Source organism: Ranitomeya imitator, chromosome 1 (assembly GCF_032444005.1).
Source record: "Ranitomeya imitator isolate aRanImi1 chromosome 1, aRanImi1.pri, whole genome shotgun sequence".
NCBI classification, from domain to species: domain Eukaryota; kingdom Metazoa; phylum Chordata; class Amphibia; order Anura; family Dendrobatidae; genus Ranitomeya; species Ranitomeya imitator.
In genome coordinates this window covers 829,278,992-829,302,693 of record NC_091282.1, presented here as the reverse complement: position 1 = coordinate 829,302,693, position 23,702 = coordinate 829,278,992, and the positions used below count along the sequence as shown (strand labels likewise).

Here is a 23,702-nt window from a genome sequence, read left to right as displayed (position 1 = left end):
GTCAACGGTACCAGGGATTCCCAGCCAGTCTCCCATGCTGGTACTTGCCCAGCCTCAAGCTGCTCTGTATTTGCGATCTGACGAGGGCAGGCACATTCAGCTTAGAGTGACCGTTGACAGATAGTTAGCACCAGTGCGGGTCTTTTCAAGCGGAAAAAAATCGTAAGGGTAAGCTTTGATAAAAACAAAAAGCACGTCAACTGTACCAGGGATTCCCAGCCAGTCTCCCATGCTGGTACTTGCCCAGCCTCAAGCTGCTTTGCATTTGCGATCTGACGAGGGCAGGCACATTCAGCTTAGAGTGACCATTGACAGATCGTTAGCACCAGTGCGGGTCTTTTCAAGCGGAAAAAAATCGTAAGTGTAAGCTTTGATAAAAACAAAACAATGTGGGAACCGTGCCAGGGATTCCCTGCCAGTCTACCAAGCTGATACTTGCCCAGCCTCAAGCTACTTTGCATTTGTGATCTGACGAAGGCAGGAACATTGAGCTTAGTGCGGCCATTGATGGATTGTTAGCAACTCCGCAAGTTTTTTCAAGAGGAAGAGAATCGTAATACAAAGCTTTGATGAAAACTAAAAAGCATGTCAACGGTACCAGGGATTCCCAGCCAGTCTCCCATGCTGGTACTTGCCCAGCCTCAAGCTGCTTTGCATTTGCGATCTGACGAGGGCAGGCACATTCAGCTTAGAGTGACCGTTGACAGATAGTTAGCACCAGTGCGGGTCTTTTCAAGCGGAAAAAAATCGTAAGGGTAAGCTTTGATAAAAACAAAAAGCACGTCAACGGTACCAGGGATTCCCAGCCAGTCTCCCATGCTGGTACTTGCCCAGCCTCAAGCTGCTTTGCATTTGCGATCTGACGAGGGCAGGCACATCCAGCTTAGAGTGGCCATTGACAGACAGTTAGCACCTGTGCGGGTCTTTTCAAGCGGAAAAAATCGTAAGTGTAAGCTTTGATAAAAACAAAACAATGTGGGAACCGTGCCAGGGATTCCCTGCCAGTCTACCAAGCTGATACTTGCCCAGCCTCAAGATACTTTGCATTTGTGATCTGACGAAGGCAGGAACATTGAGCTTAGTGCGGCCATTGATGGATTGTTAACAACTCCGCAAGTTTTTTCAAGAGGAAGAGAATCGTAATACAAAGCTTTGATGAAAACTAAAAAGCATGTCAACGGTACCAGGAATTCCCAGCCAGTCTCCCATGCTGGTACTTGCCCAGCCTCAAGTAGCTCAGCATTTGCGATCTGACGAGGGCAGGCCCATTCAGCATAAAGAAGTAATTGACAGATAGGTCTGTAGCACAAATTTGGGTCTTTTCAAGCGGCAAAAAATCGTAAGGGTAAGCTTTGATAAAAACAAAAAGCACGTTAACGGTACCAGGGATTCCCAGCCAGTCTCCCATGCTGGTACTTGCCCAGCCTCAAGCTGCTTTGCATTTGCGATCTGACGAGGGCAGGCACATTCAGCTTAGAGTGACCGTTGACAGATAGTTAGCACCAGTGCGGGTCTTTTCAAGCGGAAAAAAATCGTAAGGGTAAGCTTTGATAAAAACAAAAAGCACGTCAACGGTACCAGGGATTCCCAGCCAGTCTCCCATGCTGGTACTTGCCCAGCCTCAAGCTGCTTTGCATTTGCGATCTGACGAGTGCAGGCACATTCAGCTTAGAGTGACCGTTGACAGATAGTTAGCACCAGTGCGGGTCTTTTCAAGCGGAAAAAAATCGTAAGGGTAAGCTTTGATAAAAACAAAAAGCACGTCAACGGTACCAGGGATTCCCAGCCAGTCTCCCATGCTGGTACTTGCCCAGCCTCAAGCTGCTTTGCATTTGCGATCTGACGAGGGCAGGCACATTCAGCTTAGAGTGACCGTTGACAGATAGTTAGCACCAGTGCGGGTCTTTTCAAGCGGAAAAAAATCGTAAGGGTAAGCTTTGATAAAAACAAGAAGCACGTCAACGGTACCAGGGATTCCCAGCCAGTCTCCCATGCTGGTATTTGCCCAGCCTCAAGCTGCTTTGCATTTGCGATCTGACGAGGGCAGGCACATTCAGCTTAGAGTGACCATTGACAGATCGTTAGCACCAGTGCGGGTCTTTTCAAGCGGAAAAAAATCGTAAGGGTAAGCTTTGATAAAAACAAAAAGCACGTCAGCGGTACCAGGGATTCCCAGCCAGTCTCCCATGCTGGTACTTGCCCAGCCTCAAGCTGCTTAGCATTTGCGATCTGACGAGAGCAGGCACATTCAGCTTAGAGTGGCCATTGACAGATAGTGAGCAACTCTGCGGGCCTTTTCAAGAGGAATAGAATCGTAAGGGTAAGCTTTGATGAAAAAAAAAGAAACGTCAATGGCACCAGGGATTCCCAGCCAGTCTCCCATGCTGGTACTTGCCCAGCCTCAAGCTGCTTTGCATTTGCGATCTGACGAGGGCAGGCACATTCAGCTTAGAGTGGCCATTGACAGACAGTTAGCACCTGTGCGGGTCTTTTCAAGCGGAAAAAATCGTAAGTGTAAGCTTTGATAAAAACAAAACAATGTGGGAACCGTGCCAGGGATTCCCTGCCAGTCTACCAAGCTGATACTTGCCCAGCCTCAAGCTACTTTGCATTTGTGATCTGACGAAGGCAGGAACATTGAGCTTAGTGCGGCCATTGATGGATTGTTAGCAACTCCGCAAGTTTTTTCAAGAGGAAGAGAATCGTAATACAAAGCTTTGATGAAAACTAAAAAGCATGTCAACGGTACCAGGGATTCCCAGCCAGTCTCCCATGCTGGTACTTGCCCAGCCTCAAGCTGCTTTGCATTTGCGATCTGACGAGGGCAGGCACATTCAGCTTAGAGTGACCGTTGACAGATAGTTAGCACCAGTGCGGGTCTTTTCAAGCGGAAAAAAATCGTAAGGGTAAGCTTTGATAAAAACAAAAAGCACGTCAACGGTACCAGGGATTCCCAGCCAGTCTCCCATGCTGGTACTTGCCCAGCCTCAAGCTGCTTTGCATTTGCGATCTGACGAGGGCAGGCACATTCAGCTTAGAGTGACCGTTGACAGATAGTTAGCACCAGTGCGGGTCTTTTCAAGCGGAAAAAAATCGTAAGGGTAAGCTTTGATAAAAACAAAAAGCACGTCAACGGTACCAGGGATTCCCAGCCAGTCTCCCATGCTGGTACTTGCCCAGCCTCAAGCTGCTTTGCGATCTGACGAGGGCAGGCACATTCAGCTTAGAGTGACCGTTGACAGATAGTTAGCACCAGTGCGGGTCTTTTCAAGCGGAAAAAAATCGTAAGGGTAAGCTTTGATAAAAACAAAAAGCACGTCGACGGTACCAGGGATTCCCAGCCAGTCTCCCATGCTGGTACTTGCCCAGCCTCAAGCTGCTTTGCATTTGCGATCTGACGAGGGCAGGAACATTCAGCTTAGAGTGACCGTTGACAGATAGTTAGCACCAGTGCGGGTCTTTTCAAGCGGAAAAAAATCGTAAGGGTAAGCTTTGATAAAAACAAAAAGCACGTCAACGATACCAGGGATTCCCAGCCAGTCTCCCATGCTGGTACTTGCCCAGCCTCAAGCTGCTTTGCGATCTGACGAGGGCAGGCACATTCAGCTTAGAGTGACCGTTGACAGATAGTTAGCACCAGTGCGGGTCTTTTCAAGCGGAAAAAAATCGTAAGGGTAAGCTTTGATAAAAACAAAAAGCACGTCAACGGTACCAGGGATTCCCAGCCAGTCTCCCATGCTGGTACTTGCCCAGCCTCAAGCTGCTTTGCATTTGCGATCTGACGAGGGCAGGCACATTCAGCTTAGAGTGACCGTTGACAGATAGTTAGCACCAGTGCGGGTCTTTTCAAGCGGAAAAAAATCGTAAGGGTAAGCTTTGATAAAAACAAAAAGCACGTCAACGGTACCAGGGATTCCCAGCCAGTCTCCCATGCTGGTACTTGCCCAGCCTCAAGCTGCTTTGCATTTGCGATCTGACGAGGGCAGGCACATTCAGCTTAGAGTGACCGTTGACAGATAGTTAGCACCAGTGCGGGTCTTTTCAAGCGGAAAAAAATTGTAAGGGTAAGCTTTGATAAAAACAAAAAGCACGTCAACGGTACCAGGGATTCCCAGCCAGTCTCCCATGCTGGTACTTGCCCAGCCTCAAGCTGCTTTGCATTTGCAATCTGACGAGGGCAGGCACATTCAGCTTAGAGTGACCATTGACAGATCGTTAGCACCAGTGCGGGTCTTTTCAAGCGGAAAAAAATCGTAAGGGTAAGCTTTGATAAAAACAAAAAGCACGTCAGCGGTACCAGGGATTCCCAGCCAGTCTCCCATGCTGGTACTTGCCCAGCCTCAAGCTGCTTAGCATTTGCGATCTGACGAGAGCAGGCACATTCAGCTTAGAGTGGCCATTGACAGATAGTGAGCAACTCTGCGGGCCTTTTCAAGAGGAATAGAATCTTAAGGGTAAGCTTTGATGAAAAAAAAAGAAACGTCAATGGCACCAGGGATTCCCAGCCAGTCTCCCATGCTGGTACTTGCCCAGCCTCAAGCTGCTTTGCATTTGCGATCTGACGAGGGCAGGCACATTCAGCTTAGAGTGGCCATTGACAGACAGTTAGCACCAGTGCGGGTCTTTTCAAGCGGAAAAAATCGTAAGTGTAAGCTTTGATAAAAACAAAACAATGTGGGAACCGTGCCAGGGATTCCCTGCCAGTCTACCAAGCTGATACTTGCCCAGCCTCAAGCTACTTTGCATTTGTGATCTGACGAAGGCAGGAACATTGAGCTTAGTGCGGCCATTGATGGATTGTTAGCAACTCCGCAAGTTTTTTCAAGAGGAAGAGAATCGTAATACAAAGCTTTGATGAAAACTAAAAAGCATGTCAACGGTACCAGGGATTCCCAGCCAGTCTCCCATGCTGGTACTTGCCCAGCCTCAAGCTGCTTTGCATTTGCGATCTGACGAGGGCAGGCACATTCAGCTTAGAGTGACCGTTGACAGATAGTTAGCACCAGTGCGGGTCTTTTCAAGCGGAAAAAAATCGTAAGGGTAAGCTTTGATAAAAACAAAAAGCACGTCAACGGTACCAGGGATTCCCAGCCAGTCTCCCATGCTGGTACTTGCCCAGCCTCAAGCTGCTTTGCGATCTGACGAGGGCAGGAACATTCAGCTTAGAGTGACCGTTGACAGATAGTCAGCACCAGTGCGGGTCTTTTCAAGCGGAAAAAAATCGTAAGGGTAAGCTTTGATAAAAACAAAAAGCACGTCAACGGTACCAGGGATTCCCAGCCAGTCTCCCATGCTGGTACTTGCCCAGCCTCAAGCTGCTTTGCATTTGCGATCTGAAGAGGGCAGGCACATTCAGCTTAGAGTGACCGTTGACAGATAGTTAGCACCAGTGCGGGTCTTTTCAAGCGGAAAAAAATCGTAAGGGTAAGCTTTGATAAAAACAAAAAGCACGTCAACGGTACCAGGGATTCCCAGCCAGTCTCCCATGCTGGTACTTGCCCAGCCTCAAGCTGCTTAGCATTTGCGATCTGACGAGAGCAGGCACATTCAGCTTAGAGTGGCCATTGACAGATAGTGAGCAACTCTGCGGGCCTTTTCAAGAGGAATAGAATCGTAAGGGTAAGCTTTGATGAAAAAAAAAGAAACGTCAATGGCACCAGGGATTCCCAGCCAGTCTCCCATGCTGGTACTTGCCCAGCCTCAAGCTGCTTTGCATTTGCGATCTGACGAGGGCAGGCACATTCAGCTTAGAGTGGCCATTGACAGACAGTTAGCACCTGTGCGGGTCTTTTCAAGCGGAAAAAATCGTAAGTGTAAGCTTTGATAAAAACAAAACAATGTGGGAACCGTGCCAGGGATTCCCTGCCAGTCTACCAAGCTGATACTTGCCCAGCCTCAAGCTACTTTGCATTTGTGATCTGACGAAGGCAGGAACATTGAGCTTAGTGCGGCCATTGATGGATTGTTAGCAACTCCGCAAGTTTTTTCAAGAGGAAGAGAATCGTAATACAAAGCTTTGATGAAAACTAAAAAGCATGTCAACGGTACCAGGAATTCCCAGCCAGTCTCCCATGCTGGTACTTGCCCAGCCTCAAGTAGCTCAGCATTTGCGATCTGACGAGGGCAGGCCCATTCAGCATAAAGAAGTAATTGACAGATAGGTCTGTAGCACAAATTTGGGTCTTTTCAAGCGGCAAAAAATCGTAAGGGTAAGCTTTGATAAAAACAAAAAGCACGTTAACGGTACCAGGGATTCCCAGCCAGTCTCCCATGCTGGTACTTGCCCAGCCTCAAGCTGCTTTGCATTTGCGATCTGACGAGGTCAGGCACATTCAGCTTAGAGTGACCGTTGACAGATAGTTAGCACCAGTGCGGGTCTTTTCAAGCGGAAAAAAATCGTAAGGGTAAGCTTTGATAAAAACAAAAAGCACGTCAACGGTACCAGGGATTCCCAGCCAGTCTCCCATGCTGGTACGTGCCCAGCCTCAAGCTGCTTTGCATTTGCGATCTGACGAGGGCAGGCACATTCAGCTTAGAGTGACCGTTGACAGATAGTTAGCACCAGTGTGGGTCTTTTCAAGCGGAAAAAAATCGTAAGGGTAAGCTTTGATAAAAACAAAAAGCACGTCAACGGTACCAGGGATTCCCAGCCAGTCTCCCATGCTGGTACTTGCCCAGCCTCAAGCTGCTCTGCATTTGCGATCTGACGAGGGCAGGCACATTCAGCTTAGAGTGACCATTGACAGATCGTTAGCACCAGTGCGGGTCTTTTCAAGCGGAAAAAAATCGTAAGGGTAAGCTTTGATAAAAACAAAAAGCACGTCAGCGGTACCAGGGATTCCCAGCCAGTCTCCCATGCTGGTACTTGCCCAGCCTCAAGCTGCTTAGCATTTGCGATCTGACGAGAGCAGGCACATTCAGCTTAGAGTGGCCATTGACAGATAGTGAGCAACTCTGCGGGCCTTTTCAAGAGGAATAGAATCGTAAGGGTAAGCTTTGATGAAAAAAAAAGAAACGTCAATGGCACCAGGGATTCCCAGCCAGTCTCCCATGCTGGTACTTGCCCAGCCTCAAGCTGCTTTGCATTTGCGATCTGACGAGGGCAGGCACATTCAGCTTAGAGTGGCCATTGACAGACAGTTAGCACCTGTGCGGGTCTTTTCAAGCGGAAAAAATCGTAAGTGTAAGCTTTGATAAAAACAAAACAATGTGGGAACCGTGCCAGGGATTCCCTGCCAGTCTACCAAGCTGATACTTGCCCAGCCTCAAGCTACTTTGCATTTGTGATCTGACGAAGGCAGGAACATTGAGCTTAGTGCGGCCATTGATGGATTGTTAGCAACTCCGCAAGTTTTTTCAAGAGGAAGAGAATCGTAATACAAAGCTTTGATGAAAACTAAAAAGCATGTCAACGGTACCAGGGATTCCCAGCCAGTCTCCCATGCTGGTACTTGCCCAGCCTCAAGCTGCTTTGCATTTGCGATCTGACGAGGGCAGGCACATTCAGCTTAGAGTGACCGTTGACGGATAGTTAGCACCAGTGCGGGTCTTTTCAAGCGGAAAAAAATCGTAAGGGTAAGCTTTGATAAAAACAAAAAGCACGTCAACGGTACCAGGGATTCCCAGCCAGTCTCCCATGCTGGTATTTGCCCAGCCTCAAGCTGCTTTGCATTTGCGATCTGACGAGGGCAGGCACATTCAGCTTAGAGTGACCATTGACAGATCGTTAGCACCAGTGCGGGTCTTTTCAAGCGGAAAAAAATCGTAAGGGTAAGCTTTGATAAAAACAAAAAGCACGTCAGCGGTACCAGGGATTCCCAGCCAGTCTCCCATGCTGGTACTTGCCCAGCCTCAAGCTGCTTAGCATTTGCAATCTGACGAGAGCAGGCACATTCAGCTTAGAGTGGCCATTGACAGATAGTGAGCAACTCTGCGGGCCTTTTCAAGAGGAATAGAATCGTAAGGGTAAGCTTTGATGAAAAAAAAAGAAACGTCAATGGCACCAGGGATTCCCAGCCAGTCTCCCATGCTGGTACTTGCCCAGCCTCAAGCTGCTTTGCATTTGCGATCTGACGAGGGCAGGCACATTCAGCTTAGAGTGGCCATTGACAGACAGTTAGCACCTGTGCGGGTCTTTTCAAGCGGAAAAAATCGTAAGTGTAAGCTTTGATAAAAACAAAACGATGTGGGAACCGTGCCAGGGATTCCCTGCCAGTCTACCAAGCTGATACTTGCCCAGCCTCAAGCTACTTTGCATTTGTGATCTGACGAAGGCAGGAACATTGAGCTTAGTGCGGCCATTGATGGATTGTTAGCAACTCCGCAAGTTTTTTCAAGAGGAAGAGAATCGTAATACAAAGCTTTGATGAAAACTAAAAAGCATGTCAACGGTACCAGGGATTCCCAGCCAGTCTCCCATGCTGGTACTTGCCCAGCCTCAAGCTGCTTTGCATTTGCGATCTGACGAGGGCAGGCACATTCAGCTTAGAGTGACCGTTGACAGATAGTTAGCACCAGTGCGGGTCTTTTCAAGCGGAAAAAAATCGTAAGGGTAAGCTTTGATAAAAACAAAAAGCACGTCAACGGTACCAGGGATTCCAAGCCAGTCTCCCATGCTGGTACTTGCCCAGCCTCAAGCTGCTTTGCATTTGCGATCTGACGAGGGCAGGCACATTCAGCTTAGAGTGACCGTTGACAGATAGTTAGCACCAGTGCGGGTCTTTTCAAGCGGAAAAAAATCGTAAGGGTAAGCTTTGATAAAAACAAAAAGCACGTCAACGGTACCAGGGATTCCCAGCCAGTCTCCCATGCTGGTACTTGCCCAGCCTCAAGCTGCTTTGCATTTGCGATCTGAAGAGGGCAGGCACATTCAGCTTAGAGTGACCGTTGACAGATAGTTAGCACCAGTGCGGGTCTTTTCAAGCGGAAAAAAATCGTAAGGGTAAGCTTTGATAAAAACAAAAAGCACGTCAACGGTAAAAGGGATTCCCAGCCAGTCTCCCATGCTGGTACTTGCCCAGCCTCAAGCTGCTTAGCATTTGCGATCTGACGAGAGCAGGCACATTCAGCTTAGAGTGGCCATTGACAGATAGTGAGCAACTCTGCGGGCCTTTTCAAGAGGAATAGAATCGTAAGGGTAAGCTTTGATGAAAAAAAAAGAAACGTCAATGGCACCAGGGATTCCCAGCCAGTCTCCCATGCTGGTACTTGCCCAGCCTCAAGCTGCTTTGCATTTGCGATCTGACGAGGGCAGGCACATTCAGCTTAGAGTGACCGTTGACAGATAGTTAGCACCAGTGCGGGTCTTTTCAAGCGGAAAAAAATCGTAAGGGTAAGCTTTGATAAAAACAAAAAGCACGTCAACGGTACCAGGGATTCCCAGCCAGTCTCCCATGCTGGTACTTGCCCAGCCTCAAGCTGCTTTGCATTTGCGATCTGATGAGGGCAGGCACATTCAGCTTAGAGTGACCGTTGACAGATAGTTAGCACCAGTGCGGGTCTTTTCAAGCGGAAAAAAATCGTAAGGGTAAGCTTTGATAAAAACAAAAAGCACGTCAACGGTACCAGGGATTCCCAGCCAGTCTCCCATGCTGGTACTTGCCCAGCCTCAAGCTGCTTTGCATTTGCGATCTGACGAGGGCAGGCACATTCAGCTTAGAGTGACCATTGATAGATCGTTAGCACCAGTGCGGGTCTTTTCAAGCGGAAAAAAATCGTAAGGGTAAGCTTTGATAAAAACAAAAAGCACGTCAGCGGTACCAGAGATTCCCAGCCAGTCTCCCATGCTGGTACTTGCCCAGCCTCAAGCTGCTTAGCATTTGCGATCTGACGAGAGCAGGCACATTCAGCTTAGAGTGGCCATTGACAGATAGTGAGCAACTCTGCGGGCCTTTTCAAGAGGAATAGAATCGTAAGGGTAAGCTTTGATGAAAAAAAAAGAAACGTCAATGGCACCAGGGATTCCCAGCCAGTCTCCCATGCTGGTACTTGCCCAGCCTCAAGCTGCTTTGCATTTGCGATCTGACGAGGGCAGGCACATTCAGCTTAGAGTGGCCATTGACAGACAGTTAGCACCTGTGCGGGTCTTTTCAAGCGGAAAAAATCGTAAGTGTAAGCTTTGATAAAAACAAAACAATGTGGGAACCGTGCCAGGGATTCCCTGCCAGTCTACCAAGCTGATACTTGCCCAGCCTCAAGCTACTTTGCATTTGTGATCTGACGAAGGCAGGAACATTGAGCTTAGTGCGGCCATTGATGGATTGTTAGCAACTCCGCAAGTTTTTTCAAGAGGAAGAGAATCGTAATACAAAGCTTTGATGAAAACTAAAAAGCATGTCAACGGTACCAGGGATTCCCAGCCAGTCTCCCATGCTGGTACTTGCCCAGCCTCAAGCTGCTTTGCATTTGCGATCTGACGAGGGCAGGCACATTCAGCTTAGAGTGACCGTTGACAGATAGTTAGCACCAGTGCGGGTCTTTTCAAGCGGAAAAAAATCGTAAGGGTAAGCTTTGATAAAAACAAAAAGCACGTCAACGGTACCAGGGATTCCCAGCCAGTCTCCCATGCTGGTACTTGCCCAGCCTCAAGCTGCTTTGCATTTGCGATCTGACGAGGGCAGGCACATTCAGCTTAGAGTGACCGTTGACAGATAGTTAGCACCAGTGCGGGTCTTTTCAAGCGGAAAAAAATCGTAAGGGTAAGCTTTGATAAAAACAAAAAGCACGTCAAAACTACTTGCACAAACCATGCAGCCACTTTTGGAAGAAATTTCTGGGTTGCGTGCAGATCTACAGCATATGGGCCAGAGAGTGGAAACCCTAGAATCCGCCAACATGGAAGCGACTGATGCCATCTTGTCCCTACGTGACCAACTCCTACAACAACAGCACCAACTTAACACTGCCCTCCTAGCTGCGGAGGACCAGGAAAACCGCAGCAGAAGAAAAAACATCAGGCTGAGAGGCGTTCCTGAATCCTTTGCTCGGGAATCACTGGAAAAGGTCACCAGGGAAATTTTCTCTGACCTCCTAGGGAAAGAAAGAGCGGAATCCATTGTCATTGAGAGAGTTCATCGCGCCCTCAAACCCAGGCCTAAACAGGGAGAACCGCCAAGAGACATCATCTGCGGCCTACTGAGCTTCGTGGATACCACAGCGGTCCTAACTGGCGCTAGGGAAAAAGACAATCTCTTATATGAGGGTGCTCATTTACAACTCTTTCAGGATCTCGCCCCATCCACTCTGGCTAAACGGAGAATTCTTAAACCACTCCTATCCGAACTGAGGTCACGCGGCCTGATGTATAGGTGGCTCTACCCCTTCGGTCTGGCCATCACGGTGGGCAACCGCCAGATCACAATACGATCCCCGTCAGACCTTGATGAAGCCTGGTCGACTCTTGACATTTCGCCGATAGACATCCCCTCCTGGATGCCAGTTGACACAGGATGGAATTTCCCTAAACTGACAAAACTACAAGAATGGTCAGTTAAAAAGAAACACGTTTCTCCTAAACCGAAGAAAACTGCCCCTAAAGTTCTCCCAACATGAAGCAGACCGGTTATGCTGGTTTGATTTTCTCTTCTCCTTGAAAGGGGCGAAATTTATGACCTGACTCCTGAGTCTTTTTTCTTTTTTATCTTTCATCAAACCAAGTTCTCCTTATGATTCTTTTTCTCCTGTTGCCAATGTTTTTTCTCATCTGTTCACATTGTCTGGAGTCGATAGAATTTTTGTAATTTCTCTGGACTTGGAGAAAAACTCCATATTGTTAATTGTATTATGTTTCTGTCCCTTAATACTATTGTTTGTTCGGTACTTTGATAATAGCTACACTGCTATGTTCAAATATTTTTTCTCTTTTCTCTTGCCTTTTAAGACAAGTTGTAGAGGTCGCCACTTGGACCTTCTCTCGCTTATGTCTGGGTTCTTGTACCCCCCCCCCCTGCGATAAGCGAGCTGTATTTTGTATATAGTTTGTTAACTACCAGTTTTATTTTTTTTCTCAGGCTCTATGGTGTGACGGGGGATTCTGGGGAAGGAGTGGATGGCAACTAATCGAACTGACTCGGGTACGGTCACGGTAGCGTCCTTTAATGTGAAAGGTTTAAATTCCCCTGCAAAACGCAGTCAGATACTAACACTGTTAAAAAAACAATCTACACAAATAGCCTTCTTGCAAGAAACTCACTTTAAAATGGGAAGAACCCCTAACATGTCTTTCTCCCCTTTCCCAACTTGGTACAACAGCTGTTCCTCCTCCGCCTCTAGGGGAGTAAGTATAGCGCTTAAAAAAGGTCTCCCATTCACACTAGAGGATAGTCTGACTGATTCAGAAGGCAGATTTGTTTTTATAAAAGGGCTATTAGCAAACACAAAAATAACCTTAGCAAATTTATACGCCCCAAATATAAACCAGACACAATGGATTCTCAAAACATTGGACACTCTACAGCTTTTTAAGGAAGGTTTATTGATTGTGGGAGGGGACCTAAACCTGACTCTGCAACCTAACCTAGACACCTCTAGTGGTTCCTCTTCCATTCCTCAAAAATCGAGACAAAAACTCCTAAATAAGCTAAACTCTCTACAACTAATAGACCCCTGGCGAAGCTTCTACCCCACATCGAAAGATTACACATTTTTCTCGTCACCACACAACTCTTATCATCGCATTGATTACTTTCTAGTACAATCTCGAGCCTTACATCTAGTAAAATCTTCTAAAATTGGCACAATCACTTTATCAGATCACGCCCCTGTCTTCATTGAGATTCTCATCACCACGTTACCTAGGCCCGCTATGACCTGGAGACTTAATGAATCGTTGATTGATAGCCCGAGACATACAGACAAACTTAGAGCCATCATCTCTCATTTCTTCAGTGAAAACATAAATACGGGTCATCTCACTCCCATTATATGGGAAACACATAAAGCCGTTCTCAGGGGTGAACTCATCTCACTTAGCTCGTACATTAAAAAACAAAGAGAAAAAGAAATCCAATCTCTCCTCCACCAAATAACCACTGCAGAGCGTACACATAAAAGTACTAAATCACCTGAGTCTCACCAGGATCTTGTTTTTCTTCGTAACAAGCTCAAAGACTTATTAAATGTAAAGTCAGCAAAATTGTTTATGCATTGCAGACACCGCTTTTATTTGCATGGCAATAAAAGTGGGAAACTCACCATACAATTGCTAAAGAAGCAAAAAGAGAAAAAATTCATTAAAAAAATTGTTGCGTCGACGGGCAGGAGAGTGGTGGACTCAAAAGAGATTGCTGAGACCTTCCGGCAGTACTATGAGTCCCTCTATAATCTGCCCCTTTCTGATGATATGAAAAATTGTCCGACAGCCATGACTAAAATCCAAACTTTTTTGGCCTCTCTCCCCCTTCCAAAAATCTCCCCTGAAGAAAGTAACGCACTCACGGCCAAAATTACACTTAAAGAATTAGAAGACATCCTAAAAACCATCCCGAATGGGAAGGCACCTGGCCCCGACGGTTTCCCGGTGGGCTATTACAAAAAGTTCTCTGATATTCTTCTTCCCCACCTAGTTGATCTGTTTAATTCCTTTCTAGAAGGGAAGCTCCCACCTCGCCAGGCACTTGAGGCCTACATTGCTATTATACCTAAGGAGGGGAAAGACGACAGCCTGTGTAGCAATTACCGCCCTATCTCATTGCTCAACACTGACCTGAAACTGTGGGCTAAGGTGTTGGCTTCGAGGTTGAATGGTGTCTTGTGCAGAATTATTCGGCCTGACCAGGTGGGTTTCGTGAAGGGTCGCGAAGGCAAACATAATTCTACTAAAATCCTCCACGCTATTTCATATGCAAAGAAGACTAAGACTCCATTGACTATTCTGTCAACTGATGCTGAAAAAGCATTTGACAGAATTAGCTGGAGATACATGGTCTGTACGCTTCAAAAGTTTGCCTTCCCACAAGCCTTTATAGATGCTGTAATGTCCCTCTACGTAGATCCGTCTGCTAGGGTCGGTGTGAACGGTATTTTTTCCGAACCATTTAATATAACTAACGGTACCCGACAGGGCTGTCCTCTCTCTCCCTCCCTCTTTATCATGGTCATGGAAACCCTGATGGAAAAGATTAGACAGGATAGTGAGATCATAGGCCTTAAGATGGGTAAACTTGAGGTCAAAGTAGCTGCTTTTGCCGACGACCTCTTAATCTTAACCTCCAATCCCAAAACATCTTTCCCGAAGTTAATGTCCCTGTTTGCCGATTTTGGTGAGATATCTAACTTTAAAATAAATGCAAATAAATCTGAAGCATTAAATATCTCAGCAAAAAACTCAGATATACTGAATTTAAAAGAAAACACCCCCTTTAACTGGCCATCAGAGAAACTAAAATATCTTGGAGTTTATCTAACGGCTGATCCTTCCTCCCTATATAGATGTAATTATACTCCCCTCCTGACAAGGCTTCAAACGGATTTAAAAAACTACAACATACCTTATTTATCTTGGATGGGCAGAATAAATGTCATTAAATCTTATATTTTCCCTAAAATATTTTATACCATGAACATGGTTCCCATATCCCTTCCCAACTCATTCTTCCATTCAGCCAACCAACTGTTCTCCCAGTTTATATGGAAATACAAAAGAGCCAGACTCCCTTTTAAAATTCTTTCTCTTCCTAGAGGTAGCGGCGGTCTTGGCCTTCCAGATATCAAAATATATTACAAAGCCATACATATTGCTAGATGGTTTAACCTGGTAAAACCCAATCCAGAAAATCTCAATACATATCTAGAACTTGCTATACTAGGGGATGAAGCTGATCTCTATCTTTGGTCGTCTTTTAATTGCACACGCATAAAATCTAATGAGATCCTATCTAACACCCTATCCATAAAACGTTCCCTTATACCAAACCAGCTTCCGTATTGCCATTTTCTAGACAATATTCCAATTAAGATCATCCCATGGTTGGTGGACCCTACCTATCAAGACATTTATGGACTCTGGACATCCCTACCAGACGCCCCAATTTCTCAGTTCCTTTCAAACCGAATACCTTGCATTGATAATTGGCCGATCAGTGCCATAAAACAACCTACTAATTTTCTCCAGAAATATCATATACACCGTATAATGACCGCGTTTAGAACTAAGATAAACCAATCTACGGATTGGCTCTGGCTTGACTTGCTAGTGAGGTTGAAAACTCCAATCACTAAACTGGTTTCTAAACTATACGTGAACCTCCTTAAAAGTTCAACTCAATTTAAACCCTTATATCTTTCTTCCTGGGAGATGGAGTTGGGTCTGACGCTTTCCCCTCATGAAACTCAGCGGGTACTAGCCAATTCCCATGGGTTCTCCAGATGCATCCTATTGCAGGAAAATGCATTTAAGATCCTTTCCAGGTGGTATCATACCCCAGAAAGACTGTTTCATTTGGGATTGGTGGATTCCCCGCAGTGTTGGAGATGTTCTCGATGTGTGGGGTCCTTAGCGCATATTTTCTGGCTCTGTCCGGAATTGAAACAATTTTGGGCAGATGTAAATATATCTTTACAAGATATGGGCCTGATGGATCGGGATCTAACTCCCCAGGAGGTGTTGCTCTCTCTTCCTTCTTCCTCTTTTAACCCAAAGAAACACGACTTACTACCCATTTTATTAGCGGCCGCAAAACACTTAATCTCAATACACTGGAGAAAAACATCTCCCCCAACGCTGGAAGAATGGATCCTCAAAGTCCAAGACTTATATCGTTTGGAGGAATTATCTAGCTGGGAGGCACGCTCTCACGAGAAATTCAAGGATTCTTGGCTTCCGTGGGAGGTGTTTTTGTCCCCTACTCTTGGACTTGGGGCGGAGGATCCCCCTTGAGGAATTCATCTACTAGTCCCCTACCAAGAGTTCTGTTTAGCCCTTCCTACTTATCTTTTCTTTAGCAAGACGCGATGACCGTCCTGACTCTATTTTTTGCATGTTCCAGCCATTTTCTTTGCCGTCCACTCCTCCTTCACCTCATCTGAATTCAATTATATCCACGGTAAATTAGTCCTTCCGTCTCACCCTCTAGCCTTACAAATTTTTTATCATAACTCGTACTGTTTCTAGGGCTAGTTCTTTGCAGTCCTGAAATTTTGTTCTAAGTTCTGTAAGCTCAACTGTCTTCACTTTCTAGGGAATGTATACGTTTAATCCATCTGCCATGAATATCCTTAGACATATTATAATATGACAAATACCCGTATTTCTTGACATGAGAGCAAATGTTAACTGTTTTATTACTGTTAATTGAAAACTTAAATAAAGAATTTTTAAAAAAACAAAAAAAAAAAAAACAAAAAGCACGTCAACGGTACCAGGGATTCCCAGCCAGTCTCCCATGCTGGTACTTGCCCAGCCTCAAGCTGCTTTGCATTTGCGATCTGAAGAGGGCAGGCACATTCAGCTTAGAGTGACCGTTGACAGATAGTTAGCACCAGTGCGGGTCTTTTCAAGCGGAAAAAAATCGTAAGGGTAAGCTTTGATAAAAACAAAAAGCACGTCAACGGTACCAGGGATTCCCAGCCAGTCTCCCATGCTGGTACTTGCCCAGCCTCAAGCTGCTTTGCATTTGCGATCTGAAGAGGGCAGGCACATTCAGCTTAGAGTGACCGTTGACAGATAGTTAGCACCAGTGCGGGTCTTTTCAAGCGGAAAAAAATCGTAAGGGTAAGCTTTGATAAAAACAAAAAGCACGTCAACGGTACCAGGGATTCCCAGCCAGTCTCCCATGCTGGTACTTGCCCAGCCTCAAGCTGCTTAGCATTTGCGATCTGACGAGAGCAGGCACATTCAGCTTAGAGTGGCCATTGACAGATAGTGAGCAACTCTGCGGGCCTTTTCAAGAGGAATAGAATCGTAAGGGTAAGCTTTGATGAAAAAAAAAGAAACGTCAATGGCACCAGGGATTCCCAGCCAGTCTCCCATGCTGGTACTTGCCCAGCCTCAAGCTGCTTTGCATTTGCGATCTGACGAGGGCAGGCACATTCAGCTTAGAGTGGCCATTGACAGACAGTTAGCACCTGTGCGGGTCTTTTCAAGCGGAAAAAATCGTAAGTGTAAGCTTTGATAAAAACAAAACAATGTGGGAACCGTGCCAGGGATTCCCTGCCAGTCTACCAAGCTGATACTTGCCCAGCCTCAAGCTACTTTGCATTTGTGATCTGACGAAGGCAGGAACATTGAGCTTAGTGCGGCCATTGATGGATTGTTAGCAACTCCGCAAGTTTTTTCAAGAGGAAGAGAATCGTAATACAAAGCTTTGATGAAAACTAAAAAGCATGTCAACGGTACCAGGAATTCCCAGCCAGTCTCCCATGCTGGTACTTGCCCAGCCTCAAGTAGCTCAGCATTTGCGATCTGACGAGGGCAGGCCCATTCAGCATAAAGAAGTAATTGACAGATAGGTCTGTAGCACAAATTTGGGTCTTTTCAAGCGGCAAAAAATCGTAAGGGTAAGCTTTGATAAAAACAAAAAGCACGTTAACGGTACCAGGGATTCCCAGCCAGTCTCCCATGCTGGTACTTGCCCAGCCTCAAACTGCTTTGCATTTGCGATCTGACGAGGGCAGGCACATTCAGCTTAGAGTGACCATTAACAGATAGTTAGCACCAGTGCGGGTCTTTTCAAGCGGAAAAAAATCGTAAGGGTAAGCTTTGATAAAAACAAAAAGCACGTCAACGGTACCAGGGATTCCCAGCCAGTCTCCCATGCTGGTACTTGCCCAGCCTCAAGCTGCTTTGCATTTGCGATCTGACGAGGGCAGGCACATTCAGCTTAGAGTGACCGTTGACAGATAGTTAGCACCAGTGCGGGTCTTTTCAAGCGGAAAAAAATCGTAAGGGTAAGCTTTGATAAAAACAAAAAGCACGTCAACGGTACCAGGGATTCCCAGCCAGTCTCCCATGCTGGTACTTGCCCAGCCTCAAGCTGCTTTGCATTTGCGATCTGACGAGGGCAGGCACATTCAGCTTAGAGTGACCGTTTACAGATAGTTAGCACCAGTGCGGGTCTTTTCAAGCGGAAAAAAATCGTAAGGGTAAGCTTTGATAAAAACAAAAAGCACGTCAACGGTACCAGAGATTCCCAGCCAGTCTCCCATGCTGGTACTTGCCCAGCCTCAAGCTGCTTTGCATTTGCGATCTGACGAGGGCAGGCACATTCAGCTTAGAGTGACCATTGACAGATCGTTAGCACCAGTGCGGGTCTTTTCAAGCGGAAAAAAATCGTAAGGGTAAGCTTTGATAAAAACAAAAAGCACGTCAGCGGTACCAGGGATTCTCAGCCAGTCTCCCATGCTGGTACTTGCCCAGCCTCAAGCTGCTTAGCATTTGCGATCTGACGAGAGCAGGCACATTCAGCTTCGAGTGGCCATTGACAGATAGTGAGCAACTCTGCGGGCCTTTTCAAGAGGAATAGAATCGTAAGGGTAAGCTTTGATGAAAAAAAAAGAAACGTCAATGGCACCAGGGATTCCCAGCCAGTCTCCCATGCTGGTACTTGCCGAGCCTCAAGCTGCTTTGCATTTGCGATCTGACGAGGGCAGGCACATTCAGCTTAGAGTGGCCATTGACAGACAGTTAGCACCTGTGCGGGTCTTTTCAAGCGGAAAAAATCGTAAGTGTAAGCTTTGATAAAAACAAAACAATGTGGGAACCGTGCCAGGGATTCCCTGCCAGTCTACCAAGCTGATACTTGCCCAGCCTCAAGCTACTTTGCATTTGTGATCTGACGAAGGCAGGAACATTGAGCTTAGTGCGGCCATTGATGGATTGTTAGCAACTCCGCAAGTTTTTTCAAGAGGAAGAGAATCGTAATACAAAGCTTTGATGAAAACTAAAAAGCATGTCAACGGTACCAGGGATTCCCAGCCAGTCTCCCATGCTGGTACTTGCCCAGCCTCAAGCTGCTTTGCATTTGCGATCTGACGAGGGCAGGCACATTCAGCTTAGAGTGACCGTTGACAGATAGTTAGCACCAGTGCGGGTCTTTTCAAGCGGAAAAAAATCGTAAGGGTAAGCTTTGATAAAAACAAAAAGCACGTCAACGGTACCAGGGATTCCCAGCCAGTCTCCCATGCTGGTACTTGCCCAGCCTCAAGCTGCTTTGCATTTGCGATCTGACGAGGGCAGGCACATTCAGCTTAGAGTGACCGTTGACAGATAGTTAGCACCAGTGCGGGTCTTTTCAAGCGGAAAAAAATCGTAAGGGTAAGCTTTGATAAAAACAAAAAGCACGTCAACGGTACCAGGGATTCCCAGCCAGTCTCCCATGCTGGTACTTGCCCAGCCTCAAGCTGCTTTGCATTTGCGATCTGACGAGGGCAGGCACATTCAGCTTAGAGTGACCATTGACAGATCGTTAGCACCAGTGCGGGTCTTTTCAAGCGGAAAAAAATCGTAAGGGTAAGCTTTGATAAAAACAAAAAGCACGTCAGCGGTACCAGGGATTCCCAGCCAGTCTCCCATGCTGGTACTTGCCCAGCCTCAAGCTGCTTAGCATTTGCGATCTGACGAGAGCAGGCACATTCAGCTTAGAGTGGCCATTGACAGATAGTGAGCACCTCTGCGGGCCTTTTCAAGAGGAATAGAATCGTAAGGGTAAGCTTTGATGAAAAAAAAAGAAACGTCAATGGCACCAGGGATTCCCAGCCAGTCTCCCATGCTGGTACTTGCCCAGCCTCAAGCTGCTTTGCATTTGCGATCTGATGAGGGCAGGCACATTCAGCTTAGAGTGGCCATTGACAGACAGTTAGCACCTGTGCGGGTCTTTTCAAGCGGAAAAAATCGTAAGTGTAAGCTTTGATAAAAACAAAACAATGTGGGAACCGTGCCAGGGATTCCCTGCCAGTCTGCCAAGCTGATACTTGCCCAGCCTCAAGCTACTTTGCATTTGTGATCTGACGAAGGCAGGAACATTGAGCTTAGTGCGGCCATTGATGGATTGTTAGCAACTCCGCAAGTTTTTTCAAGAGGAAGAGAATCGTAATACAAAGCTTTGATGAAAACTAAAAAGCATGTCAACGGTACCAGGGATTCCCAGCCAGTCTCCCATGCTGGTACTTGCCCAGCCTCAAGCTGCTTTGCATTTGCGATCTGACGAGGGCAGGCACATTCAGCTTAGAGTGACCGTTGACAGATAGTTAGCACCAGTGCGGGTCTTTTCAAGCGGAAAAAAATCGTAAGGGTAAGCTTTGATAAAAACAAAAAGCACGTCAACGGTACCAGGGATTCCCAGCCAGTCTCCCATGCTGGTACTTGCCCAGCCTCAAGCTGCTTTGCATTTGCGATCTGACGAGGGCAGGCACATTCAGCTTAGAGTGACCGTTGACAGATAGTTAGCACCAGTGCGGGTCTTTTCAAGCGGAAAAAAATCGTAAGGGTAAGCTTTGATAAAAACAAAAAGCAAGTCAACGGTACCAGGGATTCCCAGCCAGTCTCCCATGCTGGTACTTGCCCAGCCTCAAGCTGCTTTGCATTTGCGATCTGACGAGGGCAGGCACATTCAGCTTAGAGTGACCATTGACAGATCGTTAGCACCAGTGCGGGTCTTTTCAAGCGGAAAAAAATCGTAAGGGTAAGCTTTGATAAAAACAAAAAGCACATCAGCGGTACCAGGGATTCCCAGCCAGTCTCCCATGCTGGTACTTGCCCAGCCTCAAGCTGCTTAGCATTTGCGATCTGACGAGAGCAGGCACATTCAGCTTAGAGTGGCCATTGACAGATAGTGAGCACCTCTGCGGGCCTTTTCAAGAGGAATAGAATCGTAAGGGTAAGCTTTGATGAAAAAAAAAGAAACGTCAATGGCACCAGGGATTCCCAGCCAGTCTCCCATGCTGGTACTTGCCCAGCCTCAAGCTGCTTTGCATTTGCGATCTGACGAGGGCAGGCACATTCAGCTTAGAGTGGCCATTGACAGACAGTTAGCACCTGTGCGGGTCTTTTCAAGCGGAAAAAATCGTAAGTGTAAGCTTTGATAAAAACAAAACAATGTGGGAACCGTGCCAGGGATTCCCTGCCAGTCTACCAAGCTGATACTTGCCCAGCCTCAAGCTACTTTGCATTTGTGATCTGACGAAGGCAGGAACATTGAGCTTAGTGCGGCCATTGATGGATTGTTAGCAACTCCGCAAGTTTTTTCAAGAGGAAGAGAATCGTAATACAAAGCTTTGATGAAAACTAAAAAGCATGTCAACGGTACCAGAGATTCCCAGCCAGTCTCCCATGCTGGTACTTGCCCAGCCTCAAGCTGCTTTGCATTTGCGATCTGACGAGGGCAGGCACATTCAGCTTAGAGTGACCGTTGACAGATAGTTAGCACCAGTGCGGGTCTTTTCAAGCGGAAAAAAATCGTAAGGGTAAGCTTTGATAAAAACAAAAAGCACGTCAACGGTACCAGGGATTCCCAGCCAGTCTCCCATGCTGGTACTTGCCCAGCCTCAAGCTGCTTTGCATTTGCGATCTGACGAGGGCAGGCACATTCAGCTTAGAGTGACCGTTGACAGATAGTTAGCACCAGTGCGGGTCTTTTCAAGCGGAAAAAAATCGTAAGGGTAAGCTTTGATAAAAACAAAAAGCACGTCAACGGTACCAGGGATTCCCAGCCAGTCTCCCATGCTGGTACTTGCCCAGCCTCAAGCTGCTTTGCATTTGCGATCTGAAGAGGGCAGGCACATTCAGCTTAGAGTGACCGTTGACAGATAGTTAGCACCAGTGTGGGTCTTTTCAAGCGGAAAAAAATCGTAAGGGTAAGCTTTGATAAAAACAAAAAGCACGTCAACCGTACCAGGGATTCCCAGCCAGTCTCCCATGCTGGTACTTGCCCAGCCTCAAGCTGCTTAGCATTTGCGATCTGACGAGAGCAGGCACATTCAGCTTAGAGTGGCCATTGACAGATAGTGAGCAACTCTGCGGGCCTTTTCAAGAGGAATAGAATCGTAAGGGTAAGCTTTGATGAAAAAAAAAGAAACGTCAATGGCACCAGGGATTCCCAGCCAGTCTCCCATGCTGGTACTTGCCCAGCCTCAAGCTGCTTTGCATTTGCGATCTGACGAGGGCAGGCACATTCAGCTTAGAGTGGCCATTGATGGACAGTTAGCACCTGTGCGGGTCTTTTCAAGCGGAAAAAATCGTAAGTGTAAGCTTTGATAAAAACAAAACAATGTGGGAACCGTGCCAGGGATTCCCTGCCAGTCTACCAAGCTGATACTTGCCCAGCCTCAAGCTACTTTGCATTTGTGATCTGACGAAGGCAGGAACATTGAGCTTAGTGCGGCCATTGATGGATTGTTAGCAACTCCGCAAGTTTTTTCAAGAGGAAGAGAATCGTAATACAAAGCTTTGATGAAAACTAAAAAGCATGTCAACGGTACCAGGAATTCCCAGCCAGTCTCCCATGCTGGTACTTGCCCAGCCTCAAGTAGCTCAGCATTTGCGATCTGACGAGGGCAGGCCCATTCAGCATAAAGAAGTAATTGACAGATAGGTCTGTAGCACAAATTTGGGTCTTTTCAAGCGGCAAAAAATCGTAAGGGTAAGCTTTGATAAAAACAAAAAGCACGTTAACGGTACCAGGGATTCCCAGCCAGTCTCCCATGCTGGTACTTGCCCAGCCTCAAGCTGCTTTGCATTTGCGATCTGACGAGGGCAGGCACATTCAGCTTAGAGTGACCGTTGACAGATAGTTAGCACCAGTGCGGGTCTTTTCAAGCGGAAAAAAATCGTAAGGGTAAGCTTTGATAAAAACAAAAAGCACGTCAACGGTACCAGGGATTCCCAGCCAGTCTCCCATGCTGGTACTTGCCCAGCCTCAAGCTGCTTTGCATTTGCGATCTGACGAGGGCAGGCACATTCAGCTTAGAGTGACCGTTGACAGATAGTTAGCACCAGTGCGGGTCTTTTCAAGCGGAAAAAAATCGTAAGGGTAAGCTTTGATAAAAACAAAAAGCACGTCAACGGTACCAGGGATTCCCAGCCAGTCTCCCATGCTGGTACTTGCCCAGCCTCAAGCTGCTTTGCATTTGCGATCTGAAGAGGGCAGGCACATTCAGCTTAGAGTGACCGTTGACAGATAGTTAGCACCAGTGCGGGTCTTTTCAAGCGGAAAAAAATCGTAAGGGTAAGCTTTGATAAAAACAAAAAGCACGTCAACCGTACCAGGGATTCCCAGCCAGTCTCCCATGCTGGTACTTGCCCAGCCTCAAGCTGCTTAGCATTTGCGATCTGACGAGAGCAGGCACATTCAGCTTAGAGTGGCCATTGACAGATAGTGAGCAACTCTGCGGGCCTTTTCAAGAGGAATAGAATCGTAAGGGTAAGCTTTGATGAAAAAAAAAGAAACGTCAATGGCACCAGGGATTCCCAGCCAGTCTCCCATGCTGGTACTTGCCCAGCCTCAAGCTGCTTTGCATTTGCGATCTGACGAGGGCAGGCACATTCAGCTTAGAGTGGCCATTGACAGACAGTTAGCACCTGTGCGGGTCTTTTCAAGCGGAAAAATCGTAAGTGTAAGCTTTGATAAAAACAAAACAATGTGGGAACCGTGCCAGGGATTCCCTGCCAGTCTACCAAGCTGATACTTGCCCAGCCTCAAGCTACTTTGCATTTGTGATCTGACGAAGGCAGGAACATTGAGCTTAGTGCGGCCATTGATGGATTGTTAGCA

The 23,702-nt window shown here is 46.8% G+C and overlaps 48 pseudogenes; all 48 read right to left on the bottom strand.

Moving 5' to 3' along the window:
• Nucleotides 1–586: 586 nt before the first annotated feature.
• LOC138659800 (5S ribosomal RNA) lies at nt 587–705 on the bottom strand (annotated as a pseudogene).
• Nucleotides 706–1,566: 861 nt separating this feature from the next.
• LOC138659735 (5S ribosomal RNA) lies at nt 1,567–1,685 on the bottom strand (annotated as a pseudogene).
• Nucleotides 1,686–1,761: 76 nt separating this feature from the next.
• On the bottom strand, nt 1,762–1,880 carry LOC138658511 (5S ribosomal RNA; annotated as a pseudogene).
• A 271-nt stretch (nt 1,881–2,151) lies between these two features.
• Nucleotides 2,152–2,270, bottom strand: LOC138659127 (5S ribosomal RNA; annotated as a pseudogene).
• A 76-nt stretch (nt 2,271–2,346) lies between these two features.
• On the bottom strand, nt 2,347–2,465 carry LOC138658899 (5S ribosomal RNA; annotated as a pseudogene).
• Nucleotides 2,466–2,737: 272 nt separating this feature from the next.
• Nucleotides 2,738–2,856, bottom strand: LOC138659799 (5S ribosomal RNA; annotated as a pseudogene).
• Nucleotides 2,857–2,932: 76 nt separating this feature from the next.
• On the bottom strand, nt 2,933–3,051 carry LOC138658510 (5S ribosomal RNA; annotated as a pseudogene).
• Nucleotides 3,052–3,700: 649 nt separating this feature from the next.
• LOC138658509 (5S ribosomal RNA) lies at nt 3,701–3,819 on the bottom strand (annotated as a pseudogene).
• A 76-nt stretch (nt 3,820–3,895) lies between these two features.
• Nucleotides 3,896–4,014, bottom strand: LOC138658507 (5S ribosomal RNA; annotated as a pseudogene).
• A 271-nt stretch (nt 4,015–4,285) lies between these two features.
• On the bottom strand, nt 4,286–4,404 carry LOC138659126 (5S ribosomal RNA; annotated as a pseudogene).
• A 76-nt stretch (nt 4,405–4,480) lies between these two features.
• On the bottom strand, nt 4,481–4,599 carry LOC138658898 (5S ribosomal RNA; annotated as a pseudogene).
• A 272-nt stretch (nt 4,600–4,871) lies between these two features.
• LOC138659798 (5S ribosomal RNA) lies at nt 4,872–4,990 on the bottom strand (annotated as a pseudogene).
• Nucleotides 4,991–5,255: 265 nt separating this feature from the next.
• On the bottom strand, nt 5,256–5,374 carry LOC138659427 (5S ribosomal RNA; annotated as a pseudogene).
• A 76-nt stretch (nt 5,375–5,450) lies between these two features.
• Nucleotides 5,451–5,569, bottom strand: LOC138658838 (5S ribosomal RNA; annotated as a pseudogene).
• Nucleotides 5,570–5,645: 76 nt separating this feature from the next.
• Nucleotides 5,646–5,764, bottom strand: LOC138658897 (5S ribosomal RNA; annotated as a pseudogene).
• A 1,056-nt stretch (nt 5,765–6,820) lies between these two features.
• LOC138659125 (5S ribosomal RNA) lies at nt 6,821–6,939 on the bottom strand (annotated as a pseudogene).
• A 76-nt stretch (nt 6,940–7,015) lies between these two features.
• LOC138658895 (5S ribosomal RNA) lies at nt 7,016–7,134 on the bottom strand (annotated as a pseudogene).
• A 272-nt stretch (nt 7,135–7,406) lies between these two features.
• Nucleotides 7,407–7,525, bottom strand: LOC138659797 (5S ribosomal RNA; annotated as a pseudogene).
• A 466-nt stretch (nt 7,526–7,991) lies between these two features.
• LOC138658894 (5S ribosomal RNA) lies at nt 7,992–8,110 on the bottom strand (annotated as a pseudogene).
• A 272-nt stretch (nt 8,111–8,382) lies between these two features.
• Nucleotides 8,383–8,501, bottom strand: LOC138659796 (5S ribosomal RNA; annotated as a pseudogene).
• A 271-nt stretch (nt 8,502–8,772) lies between these two features.
• LOC138659426 (5S ribosomal RNA) lies at nt 8,773–8,891 on the bottom strand (annotated as a pseudogene).
• A 466-nt stretch (nt 8,892–9,357) lies between these two features.
• On the bottom strand, nt 9,358–9,476 carry LOC138659721 (5S ribosomal RNA; annotated as a pseudogene).
• Nucleotides 9,477–9,942: 466 nt separating this feature from the next.
• LOC138658893 (5S ribosomal RNA) lies at nt 9,943–10,061 on the bottom strand (annotated as a pseudogene).
• A 272-nt stretch (nt 10,062–10,333) lies between these two features.
• LOC138659795 (5S ribosomal RNA) lies at nt 10,334–10,452 on the bottom strand (annotated as a pseudogene).
• Nucleotides 10,453–10,528: 76 nt separating this feature from the next.
• Nucleotides 10,529–10,647, bottom strand: LOC138658506 (5S ribosomal RNA; annotated as a pseudogene).
• A 5,697-nt stretch (nt 10,648–16,344) lies between these two features.
• On the bottom strand, nt 16,345–16,463 carry LOC138659425 (5S ribosomal RNA; annotated as a pseudogene).
• Nucleotides 16,464–16,539: 76 nt separating this feature from the next.
• On the bottom strand, nt 16,540–16,658 carry LOC138659424 (5S ribosomal RNA; annotated as a pseudogene).
• A 76-nt stretch (nt 16,659–16,734) lies between these two features.
• Nucleotides 16,735–16,853, bottom strand: LOC138658826 (5S ribosomal RNA; annotated as a pseudogene).
• A 76-nt stretch (nt 16,854–16,929) lies between these two features.
• LOC138658892 (5S ribosomal RNA) lies at nt 16,930–17,048 on the bottom strand (annotated as a pseudogene).
• A 666-nt stretch (nt 17,049–17,714) lies between these two features.
• On the bottom strand, nt 17,715–17,833 carry LOC138658505 (5S ribosomal RNA; annotated as a pseudogene).
• A 661-nt stretch (nt 17,834–18,494) lies between these two features.
• LOC138659386 (5S ribosomal RNA) lies at nt 18,495–18,613 on the bottom strand (annotated as a pseudogene).
• A 272-nt stretch (nt 18,614–18,885) lies between these two features.
• On the bottom strand, nt 18,886–19,004 carry LOC138659794 (5S ribosomal RNA; annotated as a pseudogene).
• Nucleotides 19,005–19,080: 76 nt separating this feature from the next.
• LOC138658504 (5S ribosomal RNA) lies at nt 19,081–19,199 on the bottom strand (annotated as a pseudogene).
• Nucleotides 19,200–19,275: 76 nt separating this feature from the next.
• LOC138659325 (5S ribosomal RNA) lies at nt 19,276–19,394 on the bottom strand (annotated as a pseudogene).
• Nucleotides 19,395–19,470: 76 nt separating this feature from the next.
• LOC138659124 (5S ribosomal RNA) lies at nt 19,471–19,589 on the bottom strand (annotated as a pseudogene).
• A 76-nt stretch (nt 19,590–19,665) lies between these two features.
• On the bottom strand, nt 19,666–19,784 carry LOC138659908 (5S ribosomal RNA; annotated as a pseudogene).
• Nucleotides 19,785–20,056: 272 nt separating this feature from the next.
• Nucleotides 20,057–20,175, bottom strand: LOC138659793 (5S ribosomal RNA; annotated as a pseudogene).
• A 76-nt stretch (nt 20,176–20,251) lies between these two features.
• LOC138658503 (5S ribosomal RNA) lies at nt 20,252–20,370 on the bottom strand (annotated as a pseudogene).
• A 76-nt stretch (nt 20,371–20,446) lies between these two features.
• LOC138658693 (5S ribosomal RNA) lies at nt 20,447–20,565 on the bottom strand (annotated as a pseudogene).
• Nucleotides 20,566–20,836: 271 nt separating this feature from the next.
• On the bottom strand, nt 20,837–20,955 carry LOC138658891 (5S ribosomal RNA; annotated as a pseudogene).
• Nucleotides 20,956–21,227: 272 nt separating this feature from the next.
• On the bottom strand, nt 21,228–21,346 carry LOC138659161 (5S ribosomal RNA; annotated as a pseudogene).
• A 76-nt stretch (nt 21,347–21,422) lies between these two features.
• LOC138658501 (5S ribosomal RNA) lies at nt 21,423–21,541 on the bottom strand (annotated as a pseudogene).
• A 76-nt stretch (nt 21,542–21,617) lies between these two features.
• On the bottom strand, nt 21,618–21,736 carry LOC138659423 (5S ribosomal RNA; annotated as a pseudogene).
• Nucleotides 21,737–21,812: 76 nt separating this feature from the next.
• Nucleotides 21,813–21,931, bottom strand: LOC138659508 (5S ribosomal RNA; annotated as a pseudogene).
• Nucleotides 21,932–22,792: 861 nt separating this feature from the next.
• Nucleotides 22,793–22,911, bottom strand: LOC138658500 (5S ribosomal RNA; annotated as a pseudogene).
• A 76-nt stretch (nt 22,912–22,987) lies between these two features.
• LOC138659422 (5S ribosomal RNA) lies at nt 22,988–23,106 on the bottom strand (annotated as a pseudogene).
• Nucleotides 23,107–23,182: 76 nt separating this feature from the next.
• LOC138659507 (5S ribosomal RNA) lies at nt 23,183–23,301 on the bottom strand (annotated as a pseudogene).
• A 76-nt stretch (nt 23,302–23,377) lies between these two features.
• Nucleotides 23,378–23,496, bottom strand: LOC138658890 (5S ribosomal RNA; annotated as a pseudogene).
• Between the last annotated feature and the right edge of the window lie 206 nt (nt 23,497–23,702).